Below are 27,927 nucleotides of genomic sequence, written 5' to 3' on the forward strand. Positions count from 1 at the left end.
TCTCGTGTCCCAGCCTGGTCCCAGCGCCCCCCTAGGTTGTACAAACGCCCCCCAGGGGGCGGTACCGCCCCCGTTGAGAAACCCTGTTCTAGAACATATTTTTGTGAAATGTTTGTCATCACTCGGATCTCAACTTCATAACATGGAATATAACTTGTTACTGGAATATTCCTAAATATCTCAGCTATCCTTGAATCGGCCTTGCGTACACCCGCGTTCATTTATTAACTGTCAATACTGTATCTGATCTTTAGTGTACATCTTATGTACTAACACCTGCACTATATATTTTACACAAATACCTGCTCATACGTCAAACTGCTGAATGTAACGGTTGTAGGGGAGAACGGGGTAATATGTAACACGGGTTGGTTGTCACAAACGTTATATCTCGGAAACAGAAGGCGCTGTCTGTGAAATTTTGGTATGTAAATATCCAGAATTGGGATTAGAGGTCACCTACATAGTCTTCCTTGGAGTTAGACTGCTGAATTTGAGGAGAGAGGGCTGTTTGTGTTTTTCATGTCAATTTGAAAATATTTAGCTCCTCAGTATTTTTCTTCTAGGCTTTTACACAATGGGTTTATAACAAAACATATGTTACCCATAAAAAGTGTGAAGGGTAAGCTATAGTTTAGATTGTGGTTAGAAAGCTAATTAGTCGTCAGATGGTTGTTGGCCTTGATGCTAGCAAGAAATTCAAGTTGGGGTTGGTTGTCAAATTTTGTGGGGGGTTTGTTGTCACATGTTATCTCAAGGCTGCAGCCAGAAAAGGAACCCAATAACGAAATAAATAGTTTTTTTGTTAGCCTTTGGAGCTTTCCATGTTGTTAAGCAAAACTTTTTAATCATTTACTCTTGTTTGAATACGTTGTATATTTCTGCTGAGCTTGCTGAATAAAACCAGGTAGATCTTTTGATCCACTTGTTGTGAACATATTTCAACAGGAATAGCATGAAGGACGGAGTTTCCAGTCAAGATGTTTAGTTAATAAAGTGATATTTATTTCACTCAAAAGCAGAATAGATGTCTCGTACAGTTAAACGTGCACGGACCTAAATAGTGAGTGTTCAACCTGGTTGAGCTCTCAGAAAGAAGGCGCTTAAGACAAGGTGCGCGAAAGCATATAAGGGATTCCCCTTGTGGGGTCCCATTGGTCAAAGTCAAATGATGCAGACGGGACGTATTCTACTGTAAGCGGTCTGGTTGGAGCACTGAGTATGGCCACTCAAACTGGCTCTCATCCGGGATCTTCTGGCTCCTCCTGATATCAGTAGTTGTGTGTGCATGTTGTCGGGTGCAAGGGGAGGGGGCCCTTATCAAGCTAAATTAATCTGGTGCTCAAGGCACATGTTCAACTGTCAATTGTGGCAGTTTGCACGTTTTGTCATCTAATGGTGTACTTCTTCATTTGCAACCTTTCTCTGTTCTAAGTTTGTGTGTGCTTAAGGTCAGTTAAAGTTCCCTGAAAGTGTCACTTCTCTAAATTTGTATGTGCTTAGGGTCAGTCAAAGTTCCCTGCAAGTGTCACTTCTCTGTGTTAACAGACAGCCGAAATAAGACTGTCTGTGGATTCAAACCCTCTTAGTGATTTTTCCACTCCATCTAGGGCCTGCTGATTTAATGCTATTGTGTGTAATATGTGTATCATGAGTGGGCATCTCTAAAGGTTAATTTTCTCTACACACTGAAAAAGGCAGAACTCTCACTCATCCTTTTTGCTTCTTCATTCCTCCTCTGCAGAACTGTGTCGGAATAGAAGACAGGCAGGCTACAGATAGATAGATAGATAGATAGATAGATAGATAGATAGATAGATAGATAGATAGATAGATAGATAGATAGATAGATAGATAGATAGATAGATAGATAGATAGATAGATAGATAGATAGATAGATAGATAGATAGATAGATAGATAGATAGATAGATAGATAGATAGATAGATAGACTTAACTGTCCCCCTTTATGGAAATGTGTCTTTGGCCTCTCCCTATCTGTTATCTGTTCATCATTACAGGCTAAAACCTCCAGATCTCTGCTGCTGTTGTACCCACACTCACACTTAAACACTTCCCCTTTAGTTCTTAGAAAAAAACGACAGCAAAGACACAATGAGGAACCAACAGCTCTCAGACAAACATCACAGTGAATCTTTGAGTCTGTTTTATGATAAACAACATCTAAAGAACACAAGTTGCAAAACATTTATCTTAACAAACAATCTTCACATGTTGACACCCTCAGTCCTCTACTTCTTCTTCTTGTCAGAAAGTCAAGTCATTGTGAAAAAAGCACCGTCGGACTCGACAAAGTGTGAATCTGAGACCGACTAAGAGCCAATCAGATGGATGGATCACTATGAGGAAGTGACATCATTCTAATCACAATAAGTATATGCAGCACAACTTTAGAAACTCAGACAGTTCTGAGCATGAGAACAGGAGAGACGGACAATCATGATGGCTGAGTTCAAATGGATTAAAGTGACTTTATTTCTTGCAGCGCTGCTTCAGTTTACAGGTAAGAACACACACACACACACACACACACACACACACACACACACACACACACAGAGAGACACATAAACAGACACACACACACACACACACACACACACGCACACACGTCTACTAGCCAGCAACACACACACTATATGATACTATACCATACTATTATAAATAACATTGTTTCATCGCTAAAAAACTGTCACGCCCATCTTTACGCTGACGACACAGTACTGTATTGCATTTCCGATTCGGTGCACCAATCTATTGAGAACCTACAAAGCTCTTTTAACACCCTGCAGGACTGTCTAGTGGACCTCAGGCTTGTTCTTAATACAGACAAAACCAAATATATGTGTTTCTCCAGAGCAAAAACTATACATTTTAATGATCTTATTATTCACACAAATAATGGATCTCATATTGAAAGAGTCACTGAATATAAATATCTTGGCATCTGGATAGATGAAAAACTCTCTTTTACATTTCACATAAAAAATCTTGTCTGTCGTCTGCGACAAAAGATTGGATATTTTTATAGGAATAAAGCCACCTTCCCGTTGTTCAGTAGGAAAAGGATTATTGAGGCAGTTTTTATGTCTGTCCTTGATTACGGTGATGTGGTCTACCGGCATGCATCACATTCATGTCTAAAACTCCTAGACTCAGTTTTTCACTCTGCTTTAAGGTTCATCACAGGAGATGCTTATGACACACACCATTGTCTTTTATATGAGAAGGTTGGGTGGCCCTCCCTTAAAGAGAGACGTGATGCACATTGGCATGTTTATATTTACAAAGCCTTGACTGGGAAGCTTCCTCGTTATTTAACAGAAATGCTGCTTGTTTCAAATGGGCTTTATCAGACCCGCTCCACTGACATGCTTATGCTTTATGTCCCACAAGCCCGGTCTGAGCTGGGAAAGACAGCTTTTAGCTTCAGTGCACCTGACTCCTGGAACAACTTACAGCTAAAAATTAAACTAAATACATTCATATCCTTTGGCCAATTTAAACAGACTATCTTGGATCTGCCAAACTCTACTTGTAACTGTTTTAATTAGACTATATTGTACTTTATGCCTTTTAATTGCTGCCACTCTTCCCCACTCTGTAAATGTTTTTTTCTTCTCTTCACTTGTTGTGTATTTGATGTTTTTGCATTGAATATTTTGTTTGTATTGTTGTTTTGAATTTGTTTTGACTCGACGTCATTGAAAATGAGGGTCACCCCTCAATTGGTCTCTCGAGGAAAGATAAAAGTTAAATGAAAAAAAAATTAAAATATGACTATATCAATATTATTAAAGATACAGCTTATTACCAAACACATTGTTTGTGTCCAACAGTGTGTGCTTAAGTGAACCGTTATAAAGTCAGGATAAAGAAATGAATTGTCAAACGAACTAGGAGCAATTCAGACATTTTCTCTCATCTTCTCAACAGCAGCACAAACCGGTCAGCTTTACCTCTCCTCCACTGTCAGAGATGGAGATGATGTCACTTTGTCTTGTGAAAATGTGATGAAGGATCAGGATCAGTGTGACAGTACAACCTGGAGGTTCAGAGGTTCAAGAAGCTCAGCAGTAGAGCTGGTAACACATGGACGGATTGGTGTTAACGCTGGAGCCATATCAGACAGACTGATTTGCACAGCAAACTGTTCTCTGGTTATAAAGAAGGTCACAGCTGAGGATGCTGGTCTTTACTACTGTCAACAGTACAAATCAGGAGTTAGCCAAGGTCCAGATGCTGTGGTTTATCTGTCTGTTGTTACCAGTGAGTATTTACATCATAATGTTTTCAGCTCAAACTGTCTTATAGAACAAAATACTGAAACTTGATAATAATCATGATTACAGTGATCAGGTTACTTTAACTCTTGTTTTTTCTCTCTGTCACATTATCTCCATCTCCACCAGTGACTGAACAGGAGGACGATGGTCACGTGACGTTAAACTGCTCTGTGTCAGAATATGAGCCAATATATGGTCCATACTGTTCACACACAGTGAAGTGGCTGTTTGATGGCAAAGATTTGAGAGAAGATCACAAACTAATGAAGACACAGTCTCCCTGCATCGCCTCTGTGACCATTCCGACTTCTCATCACATTTATACATCAGGGTATAAACTACTGACATGTGAAGTGACTGATAATGATAACAAGGTGCAGGTGTTTCCCTTCAGACTTCAGCCCTCATGTGGGAAGGAAGGTAAGAATAAGTTCAGATTAATTAATTCTGTTTAATTTGTGTAAGTTTTAACATTACATCAGAGCACAGGTTTCATACTGAACAGTTGGTTGAGTTGTGTTTGTCTGTTCAGGTGAGGACACAACAACAGCTCCAACAGAATCAACAACAACTAAGTTTCAACCAACAGGGGCCTGTTTCAGGTAGCTGGTTTTGAGGCAACCCAGAGTTTGTTCGCTCTGAGTTAGTGGAAACTCTGGGTTTTCCGTTTCAGGTAGCAGGTTCAGCGCAACCGAGAGTCAGTTACTGCGGCAACATACGCCATGGGTCTAACCTGCTGGATAGGTGGTTAGTCCTACCCTGAGTTTGTTTTCACTTTACGCTGCAGCTCCGACTGAAGAAAGAGTGTCACGGTCACACGCGTCCCTGTACAGTTTGAAGCAAAATCACTCCATAGAAATCTCCATCGGGATGTTTTTATCATTTCCTGATGATTTTACGTTTGACCGATCATTTATCTGGGGCCGTATTCACAAAACATTTTAAGGCTAAGAGTAGGTCCTAACGTGCTGATTTAGGAGTAACTCTCAAAAATAAGGGGCGTTTCACTCCTAATTTTAGAACTCCTAACTTTTTAAGATAAGTGTAATTCACAAAGCATTTTAGCGCTAAAACTAGCTCCTAAATCTATAAAAAGCTAGGAGTCCTCGAGAGGACTCCTAAGTCACTAAGAGTAAGTCACAGACAACCATTTGATGGTGTTTTGGAGAGATTTAATGCTAGTGAGCTTTATAAAAGGTACCTTTAATAGCTGTAAGGGTTTAATGATCTTAGTAAAGCTATATTTAGAAAGTATAGACACATTTATATTTTTATATTTATATAAAAAAATATTTATTAAGTTCCTTTTCCTCCAGTTGCTTTGGGTTTACGATGCACTGAAAGTTACTGTTGGTGTCACGTTTGGGTTTAATTTCCTACTAGAGTAGGCCTATATGTGGCACTTCGCAGCATCTCCTCCGTTCCACAGGTCTGCTACTGTATAGTTGCGCGTCTCGCCTTTTTCCTTCCTCATGCACTTTACGATTTTGCCGGCTGTTGTTTCTAAATTGTGAATTTCCTGGTTTGTCGCTGTCTGACTATTGCTGCATAGTCCACCATTGAGAGAAATACAGTGAGAGTGCATGGCGTGCAGCTGTTCAATGAGGATATTTTTTCCGATTCAAATCATTGTAAAATGTTAAATGAATAGACCTACGTGGCGCTATTGTAGGTTAATTGTGAACAAATGTGTGGGAAACCCTGCAGTATCTTGGTTTCATGTTAAATCAGTGTCACTTGTCATTAATTGTATATAAAAACTCTTTACTTTAATACAGCGACACGATATGGATATCTCCCACAGTGTTTCCATCATAAATTCACTCTTAGCTCTCATTCCCTCTCAGCCAATCACTGTGGGCATAGAAGGTATGAACATGACATCATCCATAGCAACAGGGTCAACACCGCCCTCTAGTCTTAGCTAAGGAGTCCCTCCCATTCCTTAGTAAAAGTTTGTCTTATCAGCTTTGTGAATAGGTTTTAAGAAATTACTCCTTACTAAGAACTTTTAGTGCTCCTTAGGAGTACTCTTAGCGCTAAGATAAAATGTTTTGTGAATACGGCCCCTGATCAGTAGCCTTGTTCTCAGCCGTTCATATAGGCGGCCACCTTACACATCGTGACATGCTCTACATTCAGATTAATAAACCTATTTGTATTGTATGCTTTTTAACGCCTGTACCACTGAACAGATTTATGTCAGGTGGATTCATGTAACGCTGCGGCTGCAAGCGATTGTTACTGTTCACTTGTGCGATCCTAAAGTCACAGACGAGCCTCGTTAAATAGCCTAATATGAATATAAAAATTATATAATAATTTAAACTGTGATCACTTGAGGAAAATGGATCTGGTAATAAATCCATCAGGCTCTTCAAAGGAAACTGTCACCTATATGTCTGTTTACTGCACAGTATTAGGCCATAGCTTACCAACATATTATCCAGCGAATATAAAACACTGTCAGTAATGCTGTGCCGTGCCAACTTTATACTTTACTGCTGATATGCGTAACTTTTTAAAATAGACTATGGCTTCTCATAAGGAAGCAAAATTATTGTCTTGACAAAAAATGTTTGCTCTGTTTTTTTTCTGATTTGCAGAGGAGATTAGATCAGAGTTATGAGACAATATACCGTTAATTCTTCTCCATACCATAAGCTCATTTGTTAATATTTCTAACTCTAGTGGGAGGAGCTGAGATTTCTTTTTTCTTTTTTGAGAAGTGGAGAAGTGGGAGGATCAAGCATTTGTTTCTTCTGTTTCCATGGTGAATCATGTTATCAGCGATCCATTGACGATGGCTTTTACGCACGTGATCAACCTAGAGTGAACACGCTCAGAGTTGATTTACCCAACGCTGATCCACTGTTCTGAAACCGAAAACCCAGAGTTGCTCGTCAACCCTGCGCTCTGAGTTGACCAACTCAGAGCGCAGGATTAAACTCAGAGTATGTAAAACCAGCTACCTGAAACAGGCCTCAGGTAGAGACTCAACATTTATATCTTTTTCTACTAAACTCACAGTGAAGAAAGACATTTTAGACACTAAAACGTTTTGTATTTCTATTTTTTTGTTTTGTTTAGTAAGTGAATGGTTAAATGTTTTGTAAAGCTCTACACACTGGCCCAGTGTTATGAAATGTTTCTCACTTGAAAAACTCCACTAACAAACTGCTAAACACGTTCTGGTGCTTCTGATTTTTTTTCTGATAACTTTTCTTCACTGACATTATTTTTCTTCTCCTACAGATTGTCCAGACTGTTCTGTTGTGAACTACGTGATGGTGGCTATGCGTGTGGCTGAATTTCTCCTCATTACTGTGATCACTGTTCTCCTCATCAGAGCTCGAGGTGAGAACATTCAGACCAACGTTTGTTTAGACAGATTAGCACAAAGTGTGAGTTTAGAGCTGAAATGTTTCTCTGTGGTTTATCTTCCAGTGAACCAGAGAACACATGATGACACCACTGTGAGTTTAACATCAAATATGAAGTGAACTGACGTGTTACATTAACATTGTGTAGAAAGGAAGGACCACTGGAAGTCAGTGTAAATGAATAAAGGACAATTTAACCTCTGTTAATGAGCACTGACTAGCTTTAAATGGAACTCGTGTTTTATTGTGATGTTGTGTCTTGAATTTTATTTTAGTTTTAGTTTTTAATGTGAAACTTTTATGTGACTTTGAATGTCTCACTGTTTGTGTTGCTCCAGGTTTCATACTCAGTGAGAAGCAGAAGAGTGAGGCGTTCAGGAGCAGCAGACAATCAGGTAAAGATCAGATCAGACAGTAACTCACGGTGCCTTCAGGTTCTACTTATTTAATCTGTGAACTGTTTTAAGTTTCAACACATTTTCAATTGGCTGAAGAAAATCATATACGGTAACAAAATGTTTGGATTATTCATTGTTCAGATTCAACAGTCATGTGTTCCAGTCTAACTGCTGTGTGATGCTGTTCCAGGTGCATCATGATGGAGATGAGGACACAGTGGACTATGACGACGTTGGAGAACCTTCTGCTTCTGTCAGAATCCACTGATCAACAACTTCAACATCAACTCACCAGAGAAATGACTCCGCTGCAGCTTTACATTTCTTCAAAGCATTATTTAGCATGAAGGGTCGTTACCAATTGAATTAAGGCCTTCAGATTGTTCGGATCTGTTTATGTTAACATGTGTAAGTAGCTTAGCATGACCCCACCTTTATCACTCACTATTCAGCTGATAGCAGTAGGGCATTGGTCAACAGTGTGTTCCGCCCAAGTTATCAACAGAGAAGAGTCAAAGGAAGGAAATGGGTTTAAAAATGTCTTAAATGCTTAACGTGCTCATATGGTTTTGCATTTTTATACTGAGGTATGATCTTATTAATTGTTTATATCATTCCTGCATCTTTAACATTTACATTTTTTATTTTTTTTATTTTTTAAGATATTTTTTTGGGCATTTTTATGCTTTTTATTGATAGTGCAGAGAGACAGAGGTGAAATGGGGCAGAGAGGGGAGTGACATGCAGAGAACGACCGCGGGCGGGAATCGAACCCGGGTCTGCTGCTGGGGGGGACGCCCTACCAACTGAGCTAAGGGCGCCCCCTACATTTACATTTCTAATGTTTGAACACATATATTAATACATGCCTCTTTAGTTTAAAGTTGTATGCTCTTGAAAGGTAGATACTTGGTTTGACCTGAGTTTGACCTGACTCTCTCTGTGTCAGTAGGAACAGGTAGAAAGCTCATAGTTTAATATAGATATGAGGCCTGTGTCTGTACAAGACATGATGTGTGTCAATGTGCAGCTACAGGAGGAGAGAGAGAGAGAAGTAAAGAAAAATATATAATGATGCTTCCAGTGATTTTTATTCATGATATGCTATAAAGCAGGGGTGTCCAAACTACGCCCGCTTTTTATTGGCCTGTGGCCGATTTTAAAAGTATAATGTAATATGGCCCTCTTAAAGGTCACATATTATGCTAAATGCACTTTTTAAATGTGTTCTAACATATCCATGGGTCCACGGTGTGCCTAGAGACTGCCAAAATATTAAAAGAAATAACAATCTCTCCTTTTCTCACTCTCCCCCTTTCTGAAACCCCCACCCCTCCCCCCCCAATATACTCCAGTCAGAATTCTCCTCGTTTCTGACCTCAAAAACTGGAAAGCCAGAAGCTTCCACTGTGCAGCCCACACCCCTATTTCTTATTGGTCCACGGCCCTGACAGACAGAGGGCGAGGCGTATCTGGCTTCGCTTCCGGACAGGGGGCGGGGGGAGCTCAAAGATTGTATATTTACGAGGGGAGCTGCAGCTCTTTTTAAAAAAATAGGCCATTGTGAGATTAGCTGAACATCAGCATAGTACAATACATTATCTGAAAGTTTTTTTCAGCAAACAATTAAAGAAAAACGTATTAGGGACCACTAAGACCATATAATATGGTGTATAATAGAACCGAAAAGTGTATAATATGGGAGCTTTAATTATTATTATTTTTTTTTTTTTTTTTTAGCTAACCCACTTGTGCAGGGATATCAAAACTGATTGATTGGCCCGCGGCACATTTTAAAAATATAATGTAATATGGCCATTTTAATTTTTAAATAATTTAAATGCATTCATTATAGGGGAAGGTGGGGTGATTTGTGCATTTTGGAAGTTGCAAAACCCATTGTTTCTAGAAAACCGTGGAAGAAATTGGAAATGTGACCACATATTTAAGAAGAGCCATCCATTTGACTCATCCTGTAAAGAAGGGAGACACAAGGAATAAGATATAAGCACATTTAAGCTCAAAAAACTGTGTTTTGCCTTTCAAAGTAAAATTTCCATGATCAAGGTTTTTTGATTATTGTGTCTGAACAATTATAGACACGTTTGAAAACATTTGACACATGTTTTAGTGCTTTGGTATGCTACACTTTGAGTCTATATAATTAGCACAATGTCAACCCTAAATTGCTGCATCATGCCTATTATCCAAAATTCTGGGGATGGGGTGATTTGTGCGCAAGGGCCTGGGTGAGTTATAAGTAAGTAAGTAAGTAAAATGTATTTATAAAAGCACATTTATGACAGTTTGCACTGTCCAAAGTGCTGTACATAGTGCATTCAGTAGGTAAACAATGAAGGTAAAATAACAATAACCAAAATAAAAGACGTAAAGCCCATACATCCACATAAACACAGATAGTAGTGCAGAGGTAAGTAAGTAGTGCAGAGGTTAATGGGGAGGAAACACCAGGGTGTACATATGGGTTTTGAGCCTTGATTTAAAGGCAGAAATGTAGGGGGAATCACATTTGTCAGGTGGCAGTTGGTTCCACAAGCACGGAGCAACTAGTGCAAAGTACATTTCTGAGAGTTGTGCCAGTGGCATGGCTGTATACGCTGGTCACCAAAAGAAAGTGATTGTCTACAGTAGCTCAGAAGAGAGTGACATCTCAATTCCACTTAACGACACCACTGATGAGAGTTCAGATGGCCAGAAAGATGATGATGGTGACTTTGTCATTGTGACACAATGACGCACAAATCACCCCACTACGTGGGGTGATTTGTGCGACAAGACAACTTTTTTTCCGAAAGCTATATTTCTTAAACAGTTTATTCCAGATCCAAAGTTTTTATTGCCAGGGATGCACAACATCCTGAAATATATGTACATATTTGAGTTGGAGACATAACTGTCAAGGCCTCACTTTAAAATCACTTTGAGTAAAAAGTTGCACAAATCACCCCACCTTCCCCTATTACAGAGAAATATGTCCCATTAAGAAAAAGAGCACCAAGCCCATCCCAGAGGACCCTGCATAATATTTTATTTTAAATTAATATTATTATGGAAAATCCATGTGTCCTTCTTCAATAGCTTCTAATTTATCTGACACAGTTTCTCCAAATTATTTTTTCATACAAAATTCTTCAGATTAAGCCTCTTAATTTTGCACCAGATTCATGCATTTCACTTTAAATAGTTAAAAAAAAAATCTCCCAGGGGGTCATACCCCCGGAACCCCCTACGAGGGTCGGGATCTCGGCTGGCTACTATTTTCACCCAGCTGGACAATGGAGGCAATAGCAGAAAACACTGGGTGTCTGAATGGCATTGAACAATAGTCAATTATTTGGGCAGCGCTAACATTGGAGAGGGGCCCCCCAATCAAATTCTGCCTAGGGCCCCATGAAGGCTTGGGCCGACTCTGAGGGGAAATGTGTCTGTTTAATTTGAAGGAAAGTGTTGCCGTGAAGAAGGATTGCAATTGACGAAGACACTATGAAACTAAACATCAGAGCAGCTACATGTGATAAATGTGTTATTTTTGCAAAGTGGCCTTATTGTTTAATATAGATATGATAAGCTTTTGATTTAGGCTTTTGGAGCTTTCCATGTTGTTAAGTACTTTTGAATCTTTTACTCTTGTTTGAATATGTTGTATATTTCTGCTGAGCTTGCTGAATAAAACCAGGTAGTTATTTTGATCTACTGAAAAAGGCAGAACTCTCACTCATCCTTTTTATTCTTGACTCCACCTGCTAGAGACACACATCACAGTATTCATGTCAAACAAACTCAGCTACCACAGATGTGCAGGAAGACTTTCTGGTCCATCTTGGTTGAAATGTGTCTTTGGCTGCTCCCACTCTGTTACCTGTCCATCACTAAAGGCTAAAACCTCCAGAGCTCTGCTGACGTTGCAGCCATATTTACACCAAATCACTTCCTCTTCAGGTCTAAGAAAAGATACCTGCAAAGTTACAATGAGGAACCAAGAGGTCTCAGACCTTAAACAGTTTAGCTTATTCGTCTTTCCCCAGGTGCTGCAGTATCACCATATTGAACCAAGGACGTCAAGATTTGAATTATTTCGCTCTTCACCTGTTAACGTGTGCTGTCAAACATCACAGTGAATCTTTGAGTCTGTCTTGTGATAAACAACATCTAAAGAACACAAGTTACAAACATTTATCTTTACAAACAATCTTCACACATTTACTTTCTTACGTATTACTCTACTTATTCTGTTCAGCATCAAGTCTTTCTGCTGTAGACAGACAGACAGACAGACAGACAGACAGACAGACAGACAGACAGACAGACAGACAGACAGACAGAAAGGCAGACAGACAGACGGACAGACAGACGGACGGACGGACAGACAGACAGACAGACAGACAGGCACAGAGAGAGAGAGGCAGGCAGGCAGACAGGTAGACGGACAGACAGACAGACAGACAGACAGACAGACAGACAGACAGACAGACAGACAGACAGACAGACAGACAGACAGACAGACAGACAGACAGAGAGAGAGAGAGAGAGAGAGAGAGAGAGAGAGGGATGGATGGATGGATGGATGGATGGATGGATGGATGGATGGATGGATGGATGGATGGATGGATGGATGGATAGATAGATAGATAGATAGATAGATAGATAGATAGATAGATAGATAGATAGATAGATAGATAGATAGATAGATAGATAGATACAGTAGATAGATAGATAGATAGATAGATAGATAGATAGATAGATAGATAGATAGATAGATAGATAGATAGATAGATAGATAGATAGATAGATAGATAGATAGATAGATAGATAGATAGATAGATAGATAGATAGATAGATAGATAGTTTATTAATATAGTTTTATGATAAACACCATCTTAAGAACACAAGTTGCAAACATTTATCTTAACTAACAATCTTCACACATTGACTTCCTCATCCTCTACTTAGACAGAGTGAGAGACTCAAAACCAGCCAATGAGATGTACATATAATCATGAGGAAGTGGCATCATTCTAATAACGAAAAAAAGCAGATGCAGAATCACTCGATGAAAGCAGCACAACTTGAGAAACTTTTGAGAGAGAAGGACAATCACGATGGCTGAGTTCAAATGGATTAAAGTGTCTTTATATTTTGCAGCGCTGCTTCAGTTTACAGGTAAGAACACACACACACACACACACACACACACACACACACACACACACACACACACACACACACACACACACACTGTCTACTTATATACTGTATAACTGTATCAACCTTTGGTTCTTCATTGATCAAATCTGTTTGGAAGTGGATGATAGAGGAAATAGATTGTCAAACATATTACATTTATAAACGATTTATTTCATCTTCTCAACAGCAGAAGCAAAAGGAGGGTCCTTCACTGTCAGAGCTGGAGATGACGTCACTTTGCCTTGTGAAAATGTGATTAAGGATCAGCATCAGTGTGACAGTACAACCTGGTTTTTCAGTTGTTCAAAATGCACAACAGAAATATGGCTGGTTAAAGATGGGCGGATTGGTGAAACCAAATCAGACAGACTGAGTGTCACAGCAAAGTGTTCTCTGGTCATAAAGAAGGTCACAGCTGAGGATGCCGGTCGTTACGAATGTCGACAGTTCAAACCAGGAACACAACAAAGTCCAGATGCTTTGGTTGATCTGTCTGTTGTTACCAGTGAGTATTTACATCATGATGTTTTCAGCTCAAACTGTCTTAGAACACAATATAGAAACTTTATAATAATCATGATTACAGTGATGAAGTTATTTTTTCTCTTGTTGTCTCTCTCATATTATCTCCATCTTCACCATCTTCACCAGCGACTGAACAGGAGGACGATGGTGAGGTAACGTTAGACTGCTCTGTGTCCACATATGATCAATGTAACCACACAGTGAAGTGGTTGTTTAATGGAACAGATTTGGTCAAATATAATGAAAAGATGAAGATAAAGGGGTCTGAATGCAAGATCTCAGTGACCATTCCGACGTCATATGACATTTTCACATCGAGGGATAAACTATTCACATGTGAAGTGACTGGTGGTAACAAAGTGCAGGTGTTTCCCTTCAGACTTCAGCCCTCAGGTGAGAATATGTTGAGCTGTTTAAAGTCACTTCAGACTGATGAGAATAATCACCTTAAATATTTGTTTGATTTTGTATATATGTGTGCACAATAAGTTTTAACATTACATCAGAGCACAGGTTTCATACTGAACAGTTTGTTGAGTTGTGTTTGTCTGTTCAGGTGAAGACACGACAGCAGCTTGGTGGGTGTACGTCCTTGTGGCTGTAGCTTTACTGGCACTTTTAATAATAGTTGTGACAGTCATCAGATGGAAGAGAACTAAAGGTGAGAGCACAGATTAAACTTTTTAATTAATTATTATTTTTCATAAAACTGGAATTAGTCTTTGGAAGCTGAGGTCGACTCTTTTTTTGTCTTTTCAGCAAACAGAAACCGGATGAACGTCAATTTTGTGAGTTTAAAACGGTTCTTCACTTTACATTTTGATTCTATAGCTGAGAAGGTCAGATAAAAAGCATTGACTGTTTTTGTATTAAAAGCAAGTTGTTGTATTAGCAAAGGTCAAGTAAATGAATGTGAGAAAAGGAAAAAGGCCCAAAAGCACATTCTTCATAAATAACACCCTCTATATCGACGACATACTTTAATATACTGCAAACGTTGCACAGGTTTATTCTATAGCTGATGGAAGGTAAGATGAGATCAGATAAAAAGCACTGACTGTTTTGTATTTAAATGTGTTGCAACAGCAATGGTCAAAGAGATGAATGTAAGGAAAAGGGACCCAAACGTATTCATACTTTACTACTTCCAGGAAATTAATTACAACCTCTATATCGACGACATACTTCAAACTTTGCACATGTGCTGTTTGTGTTGTGCCCTGACAACATATCATAACTTGAACTGTAACATGTTTTTTACCAAATGTAACCAGACTGTGTGTGTGTGCAGCAAAGATTAAAAAAGGGAAGTTAGATGATGCAGTTTGACCACAGCAGAGGAAGACATGAGTGAACCACAGGGCACAGACTTTACAAGATATTAAGAAATCATCTAAAAAAGACATAAAACATAAAAACAGAAGAAATGGAATCTAAAATTTTGACTTTGATTAAAATAAAAGAGTGAGACAGTAAAGATCTTCATGTAACTGAGCATCCATTTTGTGTCTTCTCTGTGCAGGCTGATCCTGAAGAGGGTGTTGCCTACGCCTCCGTCAGCTACACCAAGAAGACCAACAGTGAAGGCCGGGTAAGATGTCTGATTGGTTATAGTGATGGATGGATGGATGGATGGATGGATGGATGGATGGATGGATGGATGGATGGATGGATGGAGGGAGGGAGGAAGGGAGGGATGGATGGATGGATGGATGGATGGATGGATGGATGGATGGATGGATGGATGGATGGATGGGTGGACATACGGACGGACGGATATATAGATGGATGGATGGATGGGTGATGGATGGATGGATGGGGGGGGTGGATGGTTGGATGGATGGATGGGGGGGTGGATGGATGGAGGGAGGGAGGGAGGGAGGGAGGGAGGGAGGGAGGGAGGGAGAGAGGGAGGGAGGGATGGATGGATGGACGGATGGATGGTCTGTGTTAGTTAATGTTGTGTAGTTAATGAGTTGTGCTGTGTGTCTGTTGTGTTCCAGGTTCAGGATGAAGATGAAGATGAAGATGAAGCAGTGACCTACGCCACAGTGAAAGTTCCCTCTTCTGCTGCTGATCCCAGCGCCCTCTACGCCACCGTCAACAAACCAAAGAAATAACAGAACGCAGTATAGATACAGCTCATATCATTACAGTTATTATACGCTGACTGAGAAATGTATTCTATCAGATTTTATGATCATGTGGATGTATTGCTGTAAAAAGCCTTTTTGTCCAGAAGGGGTCTTAGTTTGTTAACCAGTAGTAGTGATAGTAGGCGGCTGTGGTGAAGTGTGTAGGGCGGTCGTGCACTGGGTTACAGGGTCGGTGGTTTGATCCCCCGTCTCCCCGCCACATGTCCAAGTGTCCCTGGGCAAAGAGACACTGTACCAAGAATTGCTCCCGATAGTTAGCTTGCACCCTGCGTGGTAGCTGCTGCTGCTATCGGTGTATGAATGAATGTGTGTGATTGGGTGAATGTGTACAAAACAATGTAAAGTGCTGTGGGTCTCTGAAAAACCAGGGAAAAGCACACTATAAGTGGAGTCCATTTACCATTGTAGTAGTAGTAATAGTCCAACATTATACAGTATGTCTGCTTGCAATGTTAAAGAGCATAATAAATGTTATTATATGCTGTCTGGCTGTTTTATGTTTGTTATAGTCTGATAGGCAGTACTTATAACCTTTGTATCTCTGTTCAGATTATGTTGTTATGTTGTATACATGTATGAAAGTTATTAAAGTAACCTAAGATGAAGTTGGAGACACTTTTGTTTCATCGTCACTTTTTAGAGTCGAATCAAAAATGATTGAGAGGAAAATGTAGAAACTTTTAAAATGTCACTGGTTTAAATTCCAGATACTTCAGGTCAGTGGGAAAAACATGGCAGCTAGATTCAGAAATAAATGAAAGAAGATTAAGGGCACCCTGGTGGCTCACCACATAGAGAGCACACCATGCAAGAGGAATTCTTGTTGCTGATGACCTCTGGTTTGGGCTGTTTAGTGCAGGACATCCCCCCACCCCCTATTGCTACTAAGGCCTATCAAATAAAGGTGAAAACCAAAAATATTAAATGTACAAAAATTTAAATGAAATAATGGAGGATCGTAAAAGCAGATGTGGCCGTCTGCGTAAAAGAAGGAAAGGACAAAAGTCACAATGAGGAACTGACACTCCACTAATTATAGGAAGTTTCTGTGTGAGAGGCACCTGTTTAGAGACTTAAAAGAAGCAGAGAGAGACAGAGAGACAGAGAGGCACCATGGCTGAATGCAGATGGATTAAATTGTATGTTTTTCTGATGCTGTTGCTTCAGGTTACAGGTAAGAATACATGTTGTGTTTGTATGTGTAATGGAAACATAGAAAAAGAATATTGATTAATATCATTATTACTATTTACATCATAACCGTCATTTACCCAAGACAGCAAAGTGTTCTGTGAAATGAGTGAACTCCTGATCATATATTTATTTATGTTTATGTCTCTTCGCAGCACTAATAATCTTCTACATTGACCTTGACCCGGTCAGAGATGGAGGTGAAGTCACTTTGTCTTGTGAACATGTGATAAATGATCAGGAACAGTGTGACAGTACAACCTGGAGCTTCAGTGGTTCAGTAAGCTCAACAGTAGTAAGGCTGGTTACACTTGGACGTGTGAACGCTGGAACCAAATCAGACAGACTGAGTGTCACAGCAAACTGTTCTCTGGTTATAAAGAATGTCACAGCTGAGGATGCTGGTCAATACAAATGTCACCAGTACAAATCAGGAGTTAAGCAAGGTCTAGATGGTTTGGTTCGTCTGTCTGTTGTTACCAGTGAGTATTTACATCGTGATGTTTTCAGCTCAAACTCATATAGAACAAAATACTGAAACTTGATAAGAATCATGATTACAGTGATGAAGTTACTTTAACTCTTGTTTTTTCTCTGTCACATTATCTCCATCTTCACCAGTGACTGAACGTGAGGACGATGGTCACGAGACGTTAAACTGCTCTGTGTCAGAATATGGTCGATACTGTTCACAGACAGTGAAGTGGCTGTTTGATGGTAAAGATTTGGGAGAAGATCACAAACTGAAGAAGACACAGTCTGCCTGCTTCGCCTCTGTGACCATTCCGACTTCTCATCACATTTATACATCAGGGCATAAATCACTGACATGTGAAGTGACTCGTGGTAACAAAGTGCAGGAGTTTCCCTTCAGACTTCAGCCCTCAGGTGAGAATATGTTGAGTTTAATTAATTATGTTCATTTGTGTAAGTTTTAACATTATATCAGAGCTGAACAGTTGGTTGAGTTGTGTTTGTCTGTTCAGGTGAGGACACAACAACAGCTCCAACAGAATCAACAACACCTACGTTTCAACCACCAGGTAGAGACTCAATATGTTTTACTTCTGCACTCAGAGGCATTTTACTTTTCTGTTTTATCTGGTTTGTGTTGTTTCACATGTTTCATCAGTAAATTGTAAATGTTTTGGAAAGCTTGACACACTGATAACTTTCTTTGTTGATATTATTGTTCAGCTCCTACAGATTGTCCAGACTGTTCTGTTGTGAACTACGTGATGGTGGCTATGCGTGTGGCTGAATTTCTCCTCATTACTGTGATCACTGTTCTCCTCATCAGAGCTCGAGGTGAGAACATTCAGACCAACGTTTGTTTAGAGCGATTAACACAAAGTGTGAGTTTAGAGCTGAAATGTTTCTCTGTGGTTTATCTTCCAGTGAACCAGAGAACACCTGATGACACCACTGTGAGTTTAACAACAAATATTAAAGGTGCTCCGAGGAACTTTCAGTTTGTGTTTCATTCTAGCACTCCCTTTGGACAAAAGCGGTAGTGTTTTTACTATGCCAGCTGTTGTTACTGGTTGAGCACACCAATGACAAAGGCATCAAGAAAAACTATATAAAAATAGCATTCTTTGCACTGATGGTCTCGTTTGCTGTTACATGTAATTTATGATCACCAGAGGAACAATTCAACTGTTTCAGAAGTATTTAAAAGTTCCTCGTAGCACCTTTAAGTGAACTGATGTGCGTAACATTTTATTAAAATTTTAATTGTAAGTCGGTGTGAAAAATGTGCATATGTTGGTGGTGACTGTCCATGTTACTGTAATGCAGGACTGTGAATGTCTCACTGTTTGTGTTGTTCCAGGTTTCATACTCAGTGAGAAGCAGAAGAGTGAGGCGTTCAGGAGCAGCAGACAATCAGGTAAAGATCAGATCAGACAGTAACTCATGGTGCCTTCAGGTTCAAAATTATATAATTAAATTATCTGTGAATTGTGTAGGACACAGTGGTCTATGACGACATTGGAGAACCTTCTGCTTCTGTCAGAATCCACTGATCAACAACTTCAACATCAACTCACCAGAGAAATGACTCCGCTGCAGCTTTACATTTCTTCAAAGCATTATTTCGCGTTTTAGGTCGCTACCATTTGAATTAAGGCCTCCAGATTTGTTTATTTTAACATGTGTAAGTAGCTTAGCATGACCCCACCTTTATCACTCACTATTCAGCTGATAGGGCATTGGTCAACAGTGTGTTCCGCCCAAGTTATCAACAGAGGAGAGTCAAAGGAAGGACATGGGTTTAAAAATGTCTTAAATGCTTAAAGTTCTCATATGGTTTTGCATTTTTATACTGAGGTATGATCTTACTTTTTGTTTATGTCATTCATGGGTAACACTTTACAATAAGGTACAAAAAAGAGTAGTTACTGTTCAAAAAATAGTTTTTTGTTATTGTAAAGTGTTACCCATTCCTGCATCTTTAACATTTACATTTCTAATGATTGAAAACATATATTAATAAATGCCTTTTGTACTTTGAAGTTGTTTGCTCTTGAAAGGTAGAGATGAGGTTTGACCTGAGTTTGACCTGACTCTCTCTGTGTCAGTAGGAACAGGTAGAAAGCTCATAGTTTAATATAGATATGAGGCCTGTGTCTGTACAAGACATGATGTGTGTCAAAGTGCAGCTACAGGAGGAGAGAGAGAGAAGTAAAGAAAGAAAGAAATATATGATGCTTCCAGTGATTTTTATTCATGATATGCTATAAAGTCAATTGATTTCTTGTGTTTCCTTTTCTTACCTTATACGTCCTTATTGTTTAATATAGATATGATAGGCTTTTGTTTTTGGCTTTTGGAGCTTTCCATGTTGTTAAGCACTTTTGAATCATTTACTCTTGTTTCTGTATATTTCTGCTGAGCTTGCTGATTAAAACCAGGTAGATTTTTTGATCAACTGAAAAAGGCAGAACTCTCACTCATCCTTTTTATTCTTGACTCCACCTGCTAGAGACACACATCACAGTATTCATGTCAAACAAACTCAGCTACCACAGATGTGCACAAAGACTTTCTGGTCCAACTTGGTTGAAATGTGTCTTTGTCCTCTCCCTATCTGTTATCTGATCATCTTTAGAGGCTAAAACCTCCAGATCTCTGCTGCTGTTGTCACCACATTCACACTCAAACCCTTCCCCTTCAGTTCTTAGGAATAGACGACTGCAAAGATGAAATGAGGAACTGTCTCGTATGCTGCAATCCCCTGCCTGTGTGTGGCCCTTTAAGTGTGTTGTGTTAACATTGACTCATATTGCACCAATCCAGATGAAGCAATTAAGGACAGACATCTTGCAAGTGCATGCTGAAAAATGTCAAGATGTGTTGCTGTTAAAGCCCTTTTTGTGAGAGGCCTAGTTTGTTAACTAATAGCACAACATTGTATGGCTGCTTGAAATGGTAATCAGCATAATATATGTCAAATCAGTGAATACCTCTTTTTAAAAAAAGGCCTACACCAAAAATATTAAAAACAATATTTTCTTGGATAAGTAAGCCAAACAAGGTAACCAAGAGATGAGAAACAAATTGGATGATAGATAATTGTTTTTAAAGTTTATTACAGCTGATTTCAGACACGGGTGGAAACCGACCCGTTAACACCGTAGATGGTAGCAGAAAGTTAAGACAGGAGGAAGGTTAAGTGAAGGAGGATCCTAAAAGCAGATGTGGTCGGCCGCTTGCGTAAAAGAATAAAAAGAACAAAGTCACGATGAGGAACTAACATTTCAGTTAATACAGGAAGTTTCTCCATAAAAAGCTCCTTTTTAGAGACTTAAAAGAAGCAGAGAGAGACAGAGAGACAGACAGAGGGACAGAGAGGCAGAGAGACGGAGAGACAGACAGAGAGTCAGACAGAGAGAGACAGAGAGGGAGAGAGACAGAGAGGCAGAGAGACGGAGAGACAGACAGAGAGTCAGACAGAGAGAGACAGAGAAGGAAAGAGACAGAGAGGCAGAGAGGCACCATGGCTGAATTCAGATGGATTAAAATGTATGGTTTTCTGATGCTGTTGCTTACAGGTAAGAATACATGTTATGTTTGTATGTGTTATGGAAACATAGAAAAAGCATATTGATTAATATCATTACTAGGTCTGTCAAATTAAAGCATACATTTTGATTAATTAATCACAGAAAAATGTCATTTCATTTCGTCTTTATTTCGAACAAAAAATAAATAAAATAAATAAGAAAAGCAAGTATGACACATCATACAAATACACATAACACAAAACAACAGTAATTATAACGTGTCATAAACAATATTTATAAAATAAATGTAGTGTCTGTCCGAAAAGAAGTGAGAGGAAGCCGAAGCTTATGTATTCCCACCCCTTGTTCACTGCTCGTAATGATCTGCAATGCATTTATCAGTTTTTAACAACTATTTACATAATGTGCATCAGGGCCGGTGGTAGCCAGTAGGGCTGGCCCGAATTATTCGAATATTCGAATACTCGTTCGGAAAATTAGTTTTCGGAGCTTAAATTAGTATTCGGAGCTTCAATTTTTTATTTTTTATTTTTTTTGCAAGAAGCTAGTAGGGGAAAGTGGGGTGAGTTGTGCATTTTGGAAGTTGCAAAACCCCTTGTTTCTAGAAAACCGTGGAAGAAATTGGAAATGTGACCACATATTTAAGAAGAGCCATCCATTTGACTCATCCTGTAAAGAAGGGAGACACAAGGAATAAGATATAAGCACATTTAAGCTCAAAAAACTGTGTTTTGCCTTTCAAAGTAAAATTTCCATGATCAAGGTTTTTTGATTATTGTGTCTGAACAATTATAGACACGTTTGAAAACATTTGACACATGTTTTAGTGCTTTGGTATGCTACACTTTGAGTCTATATAGTTAGCACGATGTCAGCCCTAAATTGCTGCATCATGCCTATTATCCAAAATTCTGGGGATGGGGTGATTTGTGCCAAATGGCCTAGGTGAGTTATAAGTAAGTAAGTAAGTAAGTAAGTAAAATGTATTTATAAAAGCACATTTATGACAGTTTGCACTGTCCAAAGTGCTGTACATAGTGCATTCAGTAGGTAAACAATGAAGGTAAAATAACAATAACCAAAATAAAAGACATAAAGCCCATACATCCACATAAACACAGATAGTAGTGCAGAGGTAAGATAGTTAATGGGGAGGAAACACCAGGGTGTACAAATGTGTTTTGAGCCTTGATTTAAATGCAGAAATGTAGGGGGAATCACATTTGTCAGGTGGCAGTTGGTTCCACAAGCACGGAGCAACTAGTGCAAAGTACATTTCTGAGAGTCGTGCCAGTGGCATGGCTGTATACGCTGGTCACCAAAAGAAAGTGATTGTCTACAGTAGCTCAGAAGAGAGTGACATCTCAATTCCACTTAACGACACCACTGAACAGAGTTCAGATGGCCAGAAAGATGATGATGGTGACTTTGTCATTGTGAGCTTTGCAGGCAAAACCACCTAGATCTGCTAGGCCTTGTTTAAGAAAATGTACCTTCAATCTTTGTCAACTATTTACTTTATTTACTTTAAATACACCTTAAATAAGTGATTGTCTAATGGATTTGTCTTGCATTACAGTTTTTGAGATATATATAAATTGGCACAATTCACCCCACCTTATTTTCTCCAAATGCACAAATCACCCCACGTAGTGGGGTGATTTGTGCGACAAGACAACTTTTTTTCCGAAAGCTATATTTCTTAAACAGTTTATTCCAGATCCAAAGTTTTTATTGCCAGGGATGCACAACATCCTGAAATATATGTACATATTTGAGTTGGAGACATAACTGTCAAGGCCTCACTTTAAAATCACTTTGAGTAAAAAGTTGCACAACTCACCCCACTTTCCCCTACTGCAATATAATGTCATCAAATAATTTTATATTTGGATATAAAAGTTAGTAATATTGTAGTAGTAGTAGTAGTAGTAGTAGTAGTATTGCTAATTTTGTAACGGCTGGATCAGGAGGACACAGGCGCGGAGACAGTATCAGTTTTAAGAAGATTTATTTTGGAAGTAACCAGCAGGGGGTTAGGGCCGTGATCCGGCGGGGAGGGTGGCTGTCATGGGGCTCCAGGGAGAGAGCAACGGGGCAAGTCCAGGGAGCTGAGTGGGAGCGGGCTAGAGCAGGCAGGCAGAGAGGTCCGGGGGGAAGTGCTGGCGGGCGAGGGCTGGAGCTGGTGGCTGGAGTCAGGCCGGGAGAGCTGAGGCAGAAAAAACAGGAGTTAGCCAGGGAAAATGCAAAAAAACGGAGCTGCAAACAGGTTAGCTAAGAGAGAGAGAACTGACTGTGTGGACACAGAATCTACAATCTGGCAGTGTCTGGAAGGAAGGGCCGGGTATATGAAGAGCAGTTGATGATGATTGATGGCAGCTGTGAATGCTGGTGATTGACTCCAGCACACCTGACTCCAACCCTGCAATTAGACCAGCACATAGTGTAGGAGCCATATTCTGTTTATTCATATCTTGTGTGCAATATTTGTTTTTTGGCGACCTCTACAGGTCTTGAGTGCCTATAGGTAGGCCTATATAAGCCAGATGGGCAGATGCCAGGTGTGGCTGATTAGACCAGCAAAAAGTTTTCTACAAGAAAGAAAGAAAGAAAGAAAGAAAGAAAGAAAGAAAGAAAGAAAGAAAGAAAGAAAGAAAGAAAGAAAGAAATAAGAAGTATGTCTTAGTCCACATCCTGCTCTTTTGTTTGTTAGTTTTCTTTGATTTTTGTACAAAATAAAACCAATACTTTTTTGCCAACTCAACAATACCTCTGGACATTATATTTTTTGGATTAAATCTTGTCAGAATCTAGTCTGCAGTCAGTCACCAGTGATGTTTATTGGAACCAACACAACTAGAAGAAATGTCACTACAAAGGTAGAAAACTTTGCCACTAAATGGATTAATGGAAACCTGGACATGGAGAAAGGAACAAAGGATCTCTGCTCCATGAGGAACCAGCATGAGGCCCAGTAGCCAAGGAGTGGTATGTAGAACAAAGGATTGAAAGGAAGGACTATCCTGCTCATTTAAACTGTGGAATTGGAAAATGTAACTGTGCATTGGAAAGCATAATGGAAACTTCAGGATTGAAAGTCTGCTATTGGAGTGGAGCCTTTTGAAATGGATGAAGTTGACTGGAACAAACAAAGGAATGTTAAATGAGTAAGGACCTTAATTCTTTGATTTCTAGCCTTGTGTTCCTGTGAAAAAAGAAGAGTCACTTATGTTATATGTTAAACATGGCTGAAGAATCTGACAAAATGGCTTCTCAGCCAGAGGATGATGTCCAAAAGGATGTCCTTGGATCTTTTGAAAAAGGCCCATTAGAATTAGTAGCTTCCAAACTACTTACAAGAAGAAAGTCTAAACTGTGCCAAGTTACAAGACGAATGAACATTATACATGAATTGATGACAGACATTTCAAACCTAGAAGAGGTCACTGAAAATATGACAAAATATGGACAACTTGTTGAAGAGTTTAATAACACTCATACAGCATACCAGCTTCTATTGTCAAGGGAAGAATGCAAAGTGGATACTGAGAAGTGGTATGTGTTAAAAGTGGCTGATATGACTGCATTCATGGCATCTGTAACAAAATGGAAAAATGCTATCAGCCAAGGTGAAATTGATCAAGACAGTATTGGACTAAATGTTGATAATGTGGCACCCGAGGACAGTATCTCTGCAGTGTTAAGTCGCAGGTCAAGTCGCTCAGCCACATCCTCCACATCATCAGCTAGGATTAAAGCTGAAGCTGAAAAGGCAGCTATTCAAACAAGAATTCAAGCACTGAAGCAAAAGCATGCTCTGGAGGAAAAGGAGGAATCATTGAATGCGCAAAAGGAAGCATTGAATGCGCAAAAGGAACAATTAAGGAAACGAAGAGAGACACTTGAGTTGCACACAGAATTAGCAGCTACAACAGCAAAGCTCACTGTGTTTAAATCTGCAGGGGAACAAATGGACTCAACTTCAATGGATGGCATGAATGCTTATTATGACGGCATGGTTGACAGGTATGGACCCAAAGGAATGGACCTTCTTGCGAGTGACACAGTGCAAGAGCCCATTGATGAAATGCCAAGTGTGCGTCCAAAGCCAGGAGTTAAATTCCAACCTCCCATCCTGCTCAGTAGACCTCATATCTCAACTCAAACAGCTGGTTGGGACTATGAGATAACTCCAACACAAAATATGAGCCCTGTAACCCAAGTACTTTCCTCTCCCCAACAAACCCAAGGTGTACAGACCTCCTCTCCCCAACAAACCCAAAGTATGCAGACTACAACACAATCACAGGATGGCGAAAGTAATGTATGCAGTATTCTCCAAAGGCAAAATGATATAACTAGTGTTCTTGTTAGACAGCAACAACTCTCCTTATTGCCCCAAAAAGACATTGCTATTTTTGATGGTGACGTATTACAGTTCCAGTCTTTTATACTGTCATTCGAACATGCTATTGAGTCTAAAACTGATAACAACAGAGACAGGCTGCATTTCCTCCAACAGTACACTAAAGGTCCGGCACAAGACCTTGTGAGAAGTTGCCAACTTATGAGTGAACAGAGGGGATATCCTAAAGCAAAAAGTCTGCTGCATGAACATTATGGTAATGAGTACAAAGTTGCCAGTGCTTATATTGACAAGGCGCTCTCATGGTCTAACATCAAGTCTGAAGACCCAAAGGCATTGCAAACATTCACTTTATTCCTCAGAAGTTGCTGCAATGTCATGGAAGAAATGAACTTCATGGAAGAACTGAATCTTGGCTCAAATATAAAAGCAATAATCATGAAACTTCCGTACAAAATGCGGGAAAGATGGAGAAGCATAGTCTGTGAGCTACAGGAGAAGCGGAGCAGTAGAGCAACACTAGTGGATCTGGTCAAATTCCTGGAAAAGCAAGTCAGAATATCCACTGATCCAGTATTTGGCAACATTCAAGATCAAACCACCGACAGAGCTAAAGGCAAAGTAAAACCCCCCTTGAAATTAAAAGCAACAGGTAGTTTTGCAACACATACTGACACCATTGAACCAAAATTCACCTCCAAAATCCCCAACCAGTCACAAGGCCTTTGTCTCTTTTGTAACCGAAGTGGCCACACATTAGAATCATGCTATGCTCTGAAGAAAAGGCCACACAGAGACAAAATTGGCTTCTTAAAGGAAAAAGGAATATGTTTTGGCTGTCTTATAAAAGGACATATGAGTAAAGACTGCAAGAGGCGTTTAATCTGTAATGTATGTGACAAAAACCACCCTGGACTCCTCCACATTACAAGAGAAGAAAATGGCAGACCAAGGGAGCAGTCGTCAGAGGAAATAGTGAGCTCTCTTCAGGCATGTGGTCACATTGGGGCCGGTAGTGATGAGTGCAAATTATCTATTGTGCCAGTCAAAATTAAAAGTAACACAAGTGACAAGACCATAGAGACATATGCCTTCCTTGACAATGGAAGTACTGCCACATTTTGTACCGAAGGGTTAATGGAACAACTCAACATCAATGGCAAGAGGACTCGCATTCTACTTCGCACCATTGGCCAAGATAAGTGTGTTTCATCCCATATCATAACAGGACTAGAGGTCTCAGGACTTGAACAAGACACATTCATCCCCCTGCCAAAAGTATTCACACAGAAATCTATACCAGTGACAAAGAATAACATTCCAAATCAGGAGGACTTGGCAAAATGGCCTCACTTGGATAAAGTGCATATTCCAGCTATTGAGGCCAAAGTGGAGCTGCTGATTGGGACCAATGTTCCAAAGGCTATGGAACCCTGGGAAGTGATCCATAGCTCTGAAGAGGGACCCCATGCTGTGAAAACCATGTTGGGCTGGGTAATTAATGGTCCACTAGGTGTCAGCGACAACAGCGACAAGGACAGCTGCCCCACTGCCACTGTAAATAGAATATCTCTCATAGATGTTAATGAAATGTTAATTGATCAATACAATCATGATTTCAAAGAAATATCAGCAGATGACAAGCTAGAGATGTCAATAGAAGATAAAAGATTTATGAAAATTGCAAATGAATCAATTGTACTGAAAAATGGCCATTACCAACTAGACTTACCGTTTAGAAAGGAAAACACTGTCATGCCAAATAACAAAGTGATCGCAGAACAGCGTCTGGTGAATCTGAAAAGAAAATTCAAAAGGAATGGACACTTTCAAAGTGAGTACACTGATTTCCTTTCAGATGTAATTGATAATGGATATGCTGAAGTGGTGCCACAAGAGCAACTGGAAAGGAAAGATGGAAGAGTGTGGTATATCCCACACCATGGGGTTTATCACCCACAAAAGAAATCCCTAAGAGTTGTGTTTGACTGCAGCGCAACTTACCAGGGCATGTCATTAAACACGGAACTGCTACAAGGACCGGACCTGACAAATGGACTTGTCGGTGTGATTTCCAGATTCCGTGAGGAGCCAGTCGCAGTCATGACTGATATAAAGGCAATGTTTCACCAAGTAATAGTGTCCCCAAATGATGTAGATTTTCTTAGGTTCTTATGGTGGCCTAAAGGTGATGTCAACCAGAAACCAGTTGAACATCGTATGCTTGTGCACCTGTTTGGAGCCACTTCCTCCCCCAGTTGTGCAAGTTTTGCATTAAAAAGAGTTGCAGAGGACAACAAGAATAGTTTCACCCTTGCAATAACTGACACTGTCAAAAGGAATTTCTATGTAGATGACTGCCTAAAAGC

At 39.7% G+C, this 27,927-nt stretch overlaps 1 protein-coding gene and 1 long non-coding RNA gene across 2 annotated transcripts in view; both read left to right on the forward strand.

Annotated features, from left to right (window-relative positions):
- The window catches only part of LOC307266303 (uncharacterized protein), a 69,874-nt gene that overhangs the window by 11,079 nt on the left and 30,868 nt on the right, over positions 1 to 27,927 (forward strand). The gene's annotated exons all lie outside the window — the stretch shown is intronic.
- On the forward strand, positions 18,364 to 19,056 carry LOC307265591. The gene is made up of 3 exons (XR_013845352.1): positions 18,364 to 18,472; positions 18,563 to 18,591; positions 18,999 to 19,056. It is a non-coding gene; the product is annotated as an uncharacterized lncRNA (long non-coding RNA).

Source organism: Ammodytes marinus, assembly GCF_949987685.1.
Source record: "Ammodytes marinus genome assembly, chromosome: 19".
NCBI classification, from domain to species: Eukaryota; Metazoa; Chordata; class Actinopteri; order Uranoscopiformes; family Ammodytidae; genus Ammodytes; species Ammodytes marinus.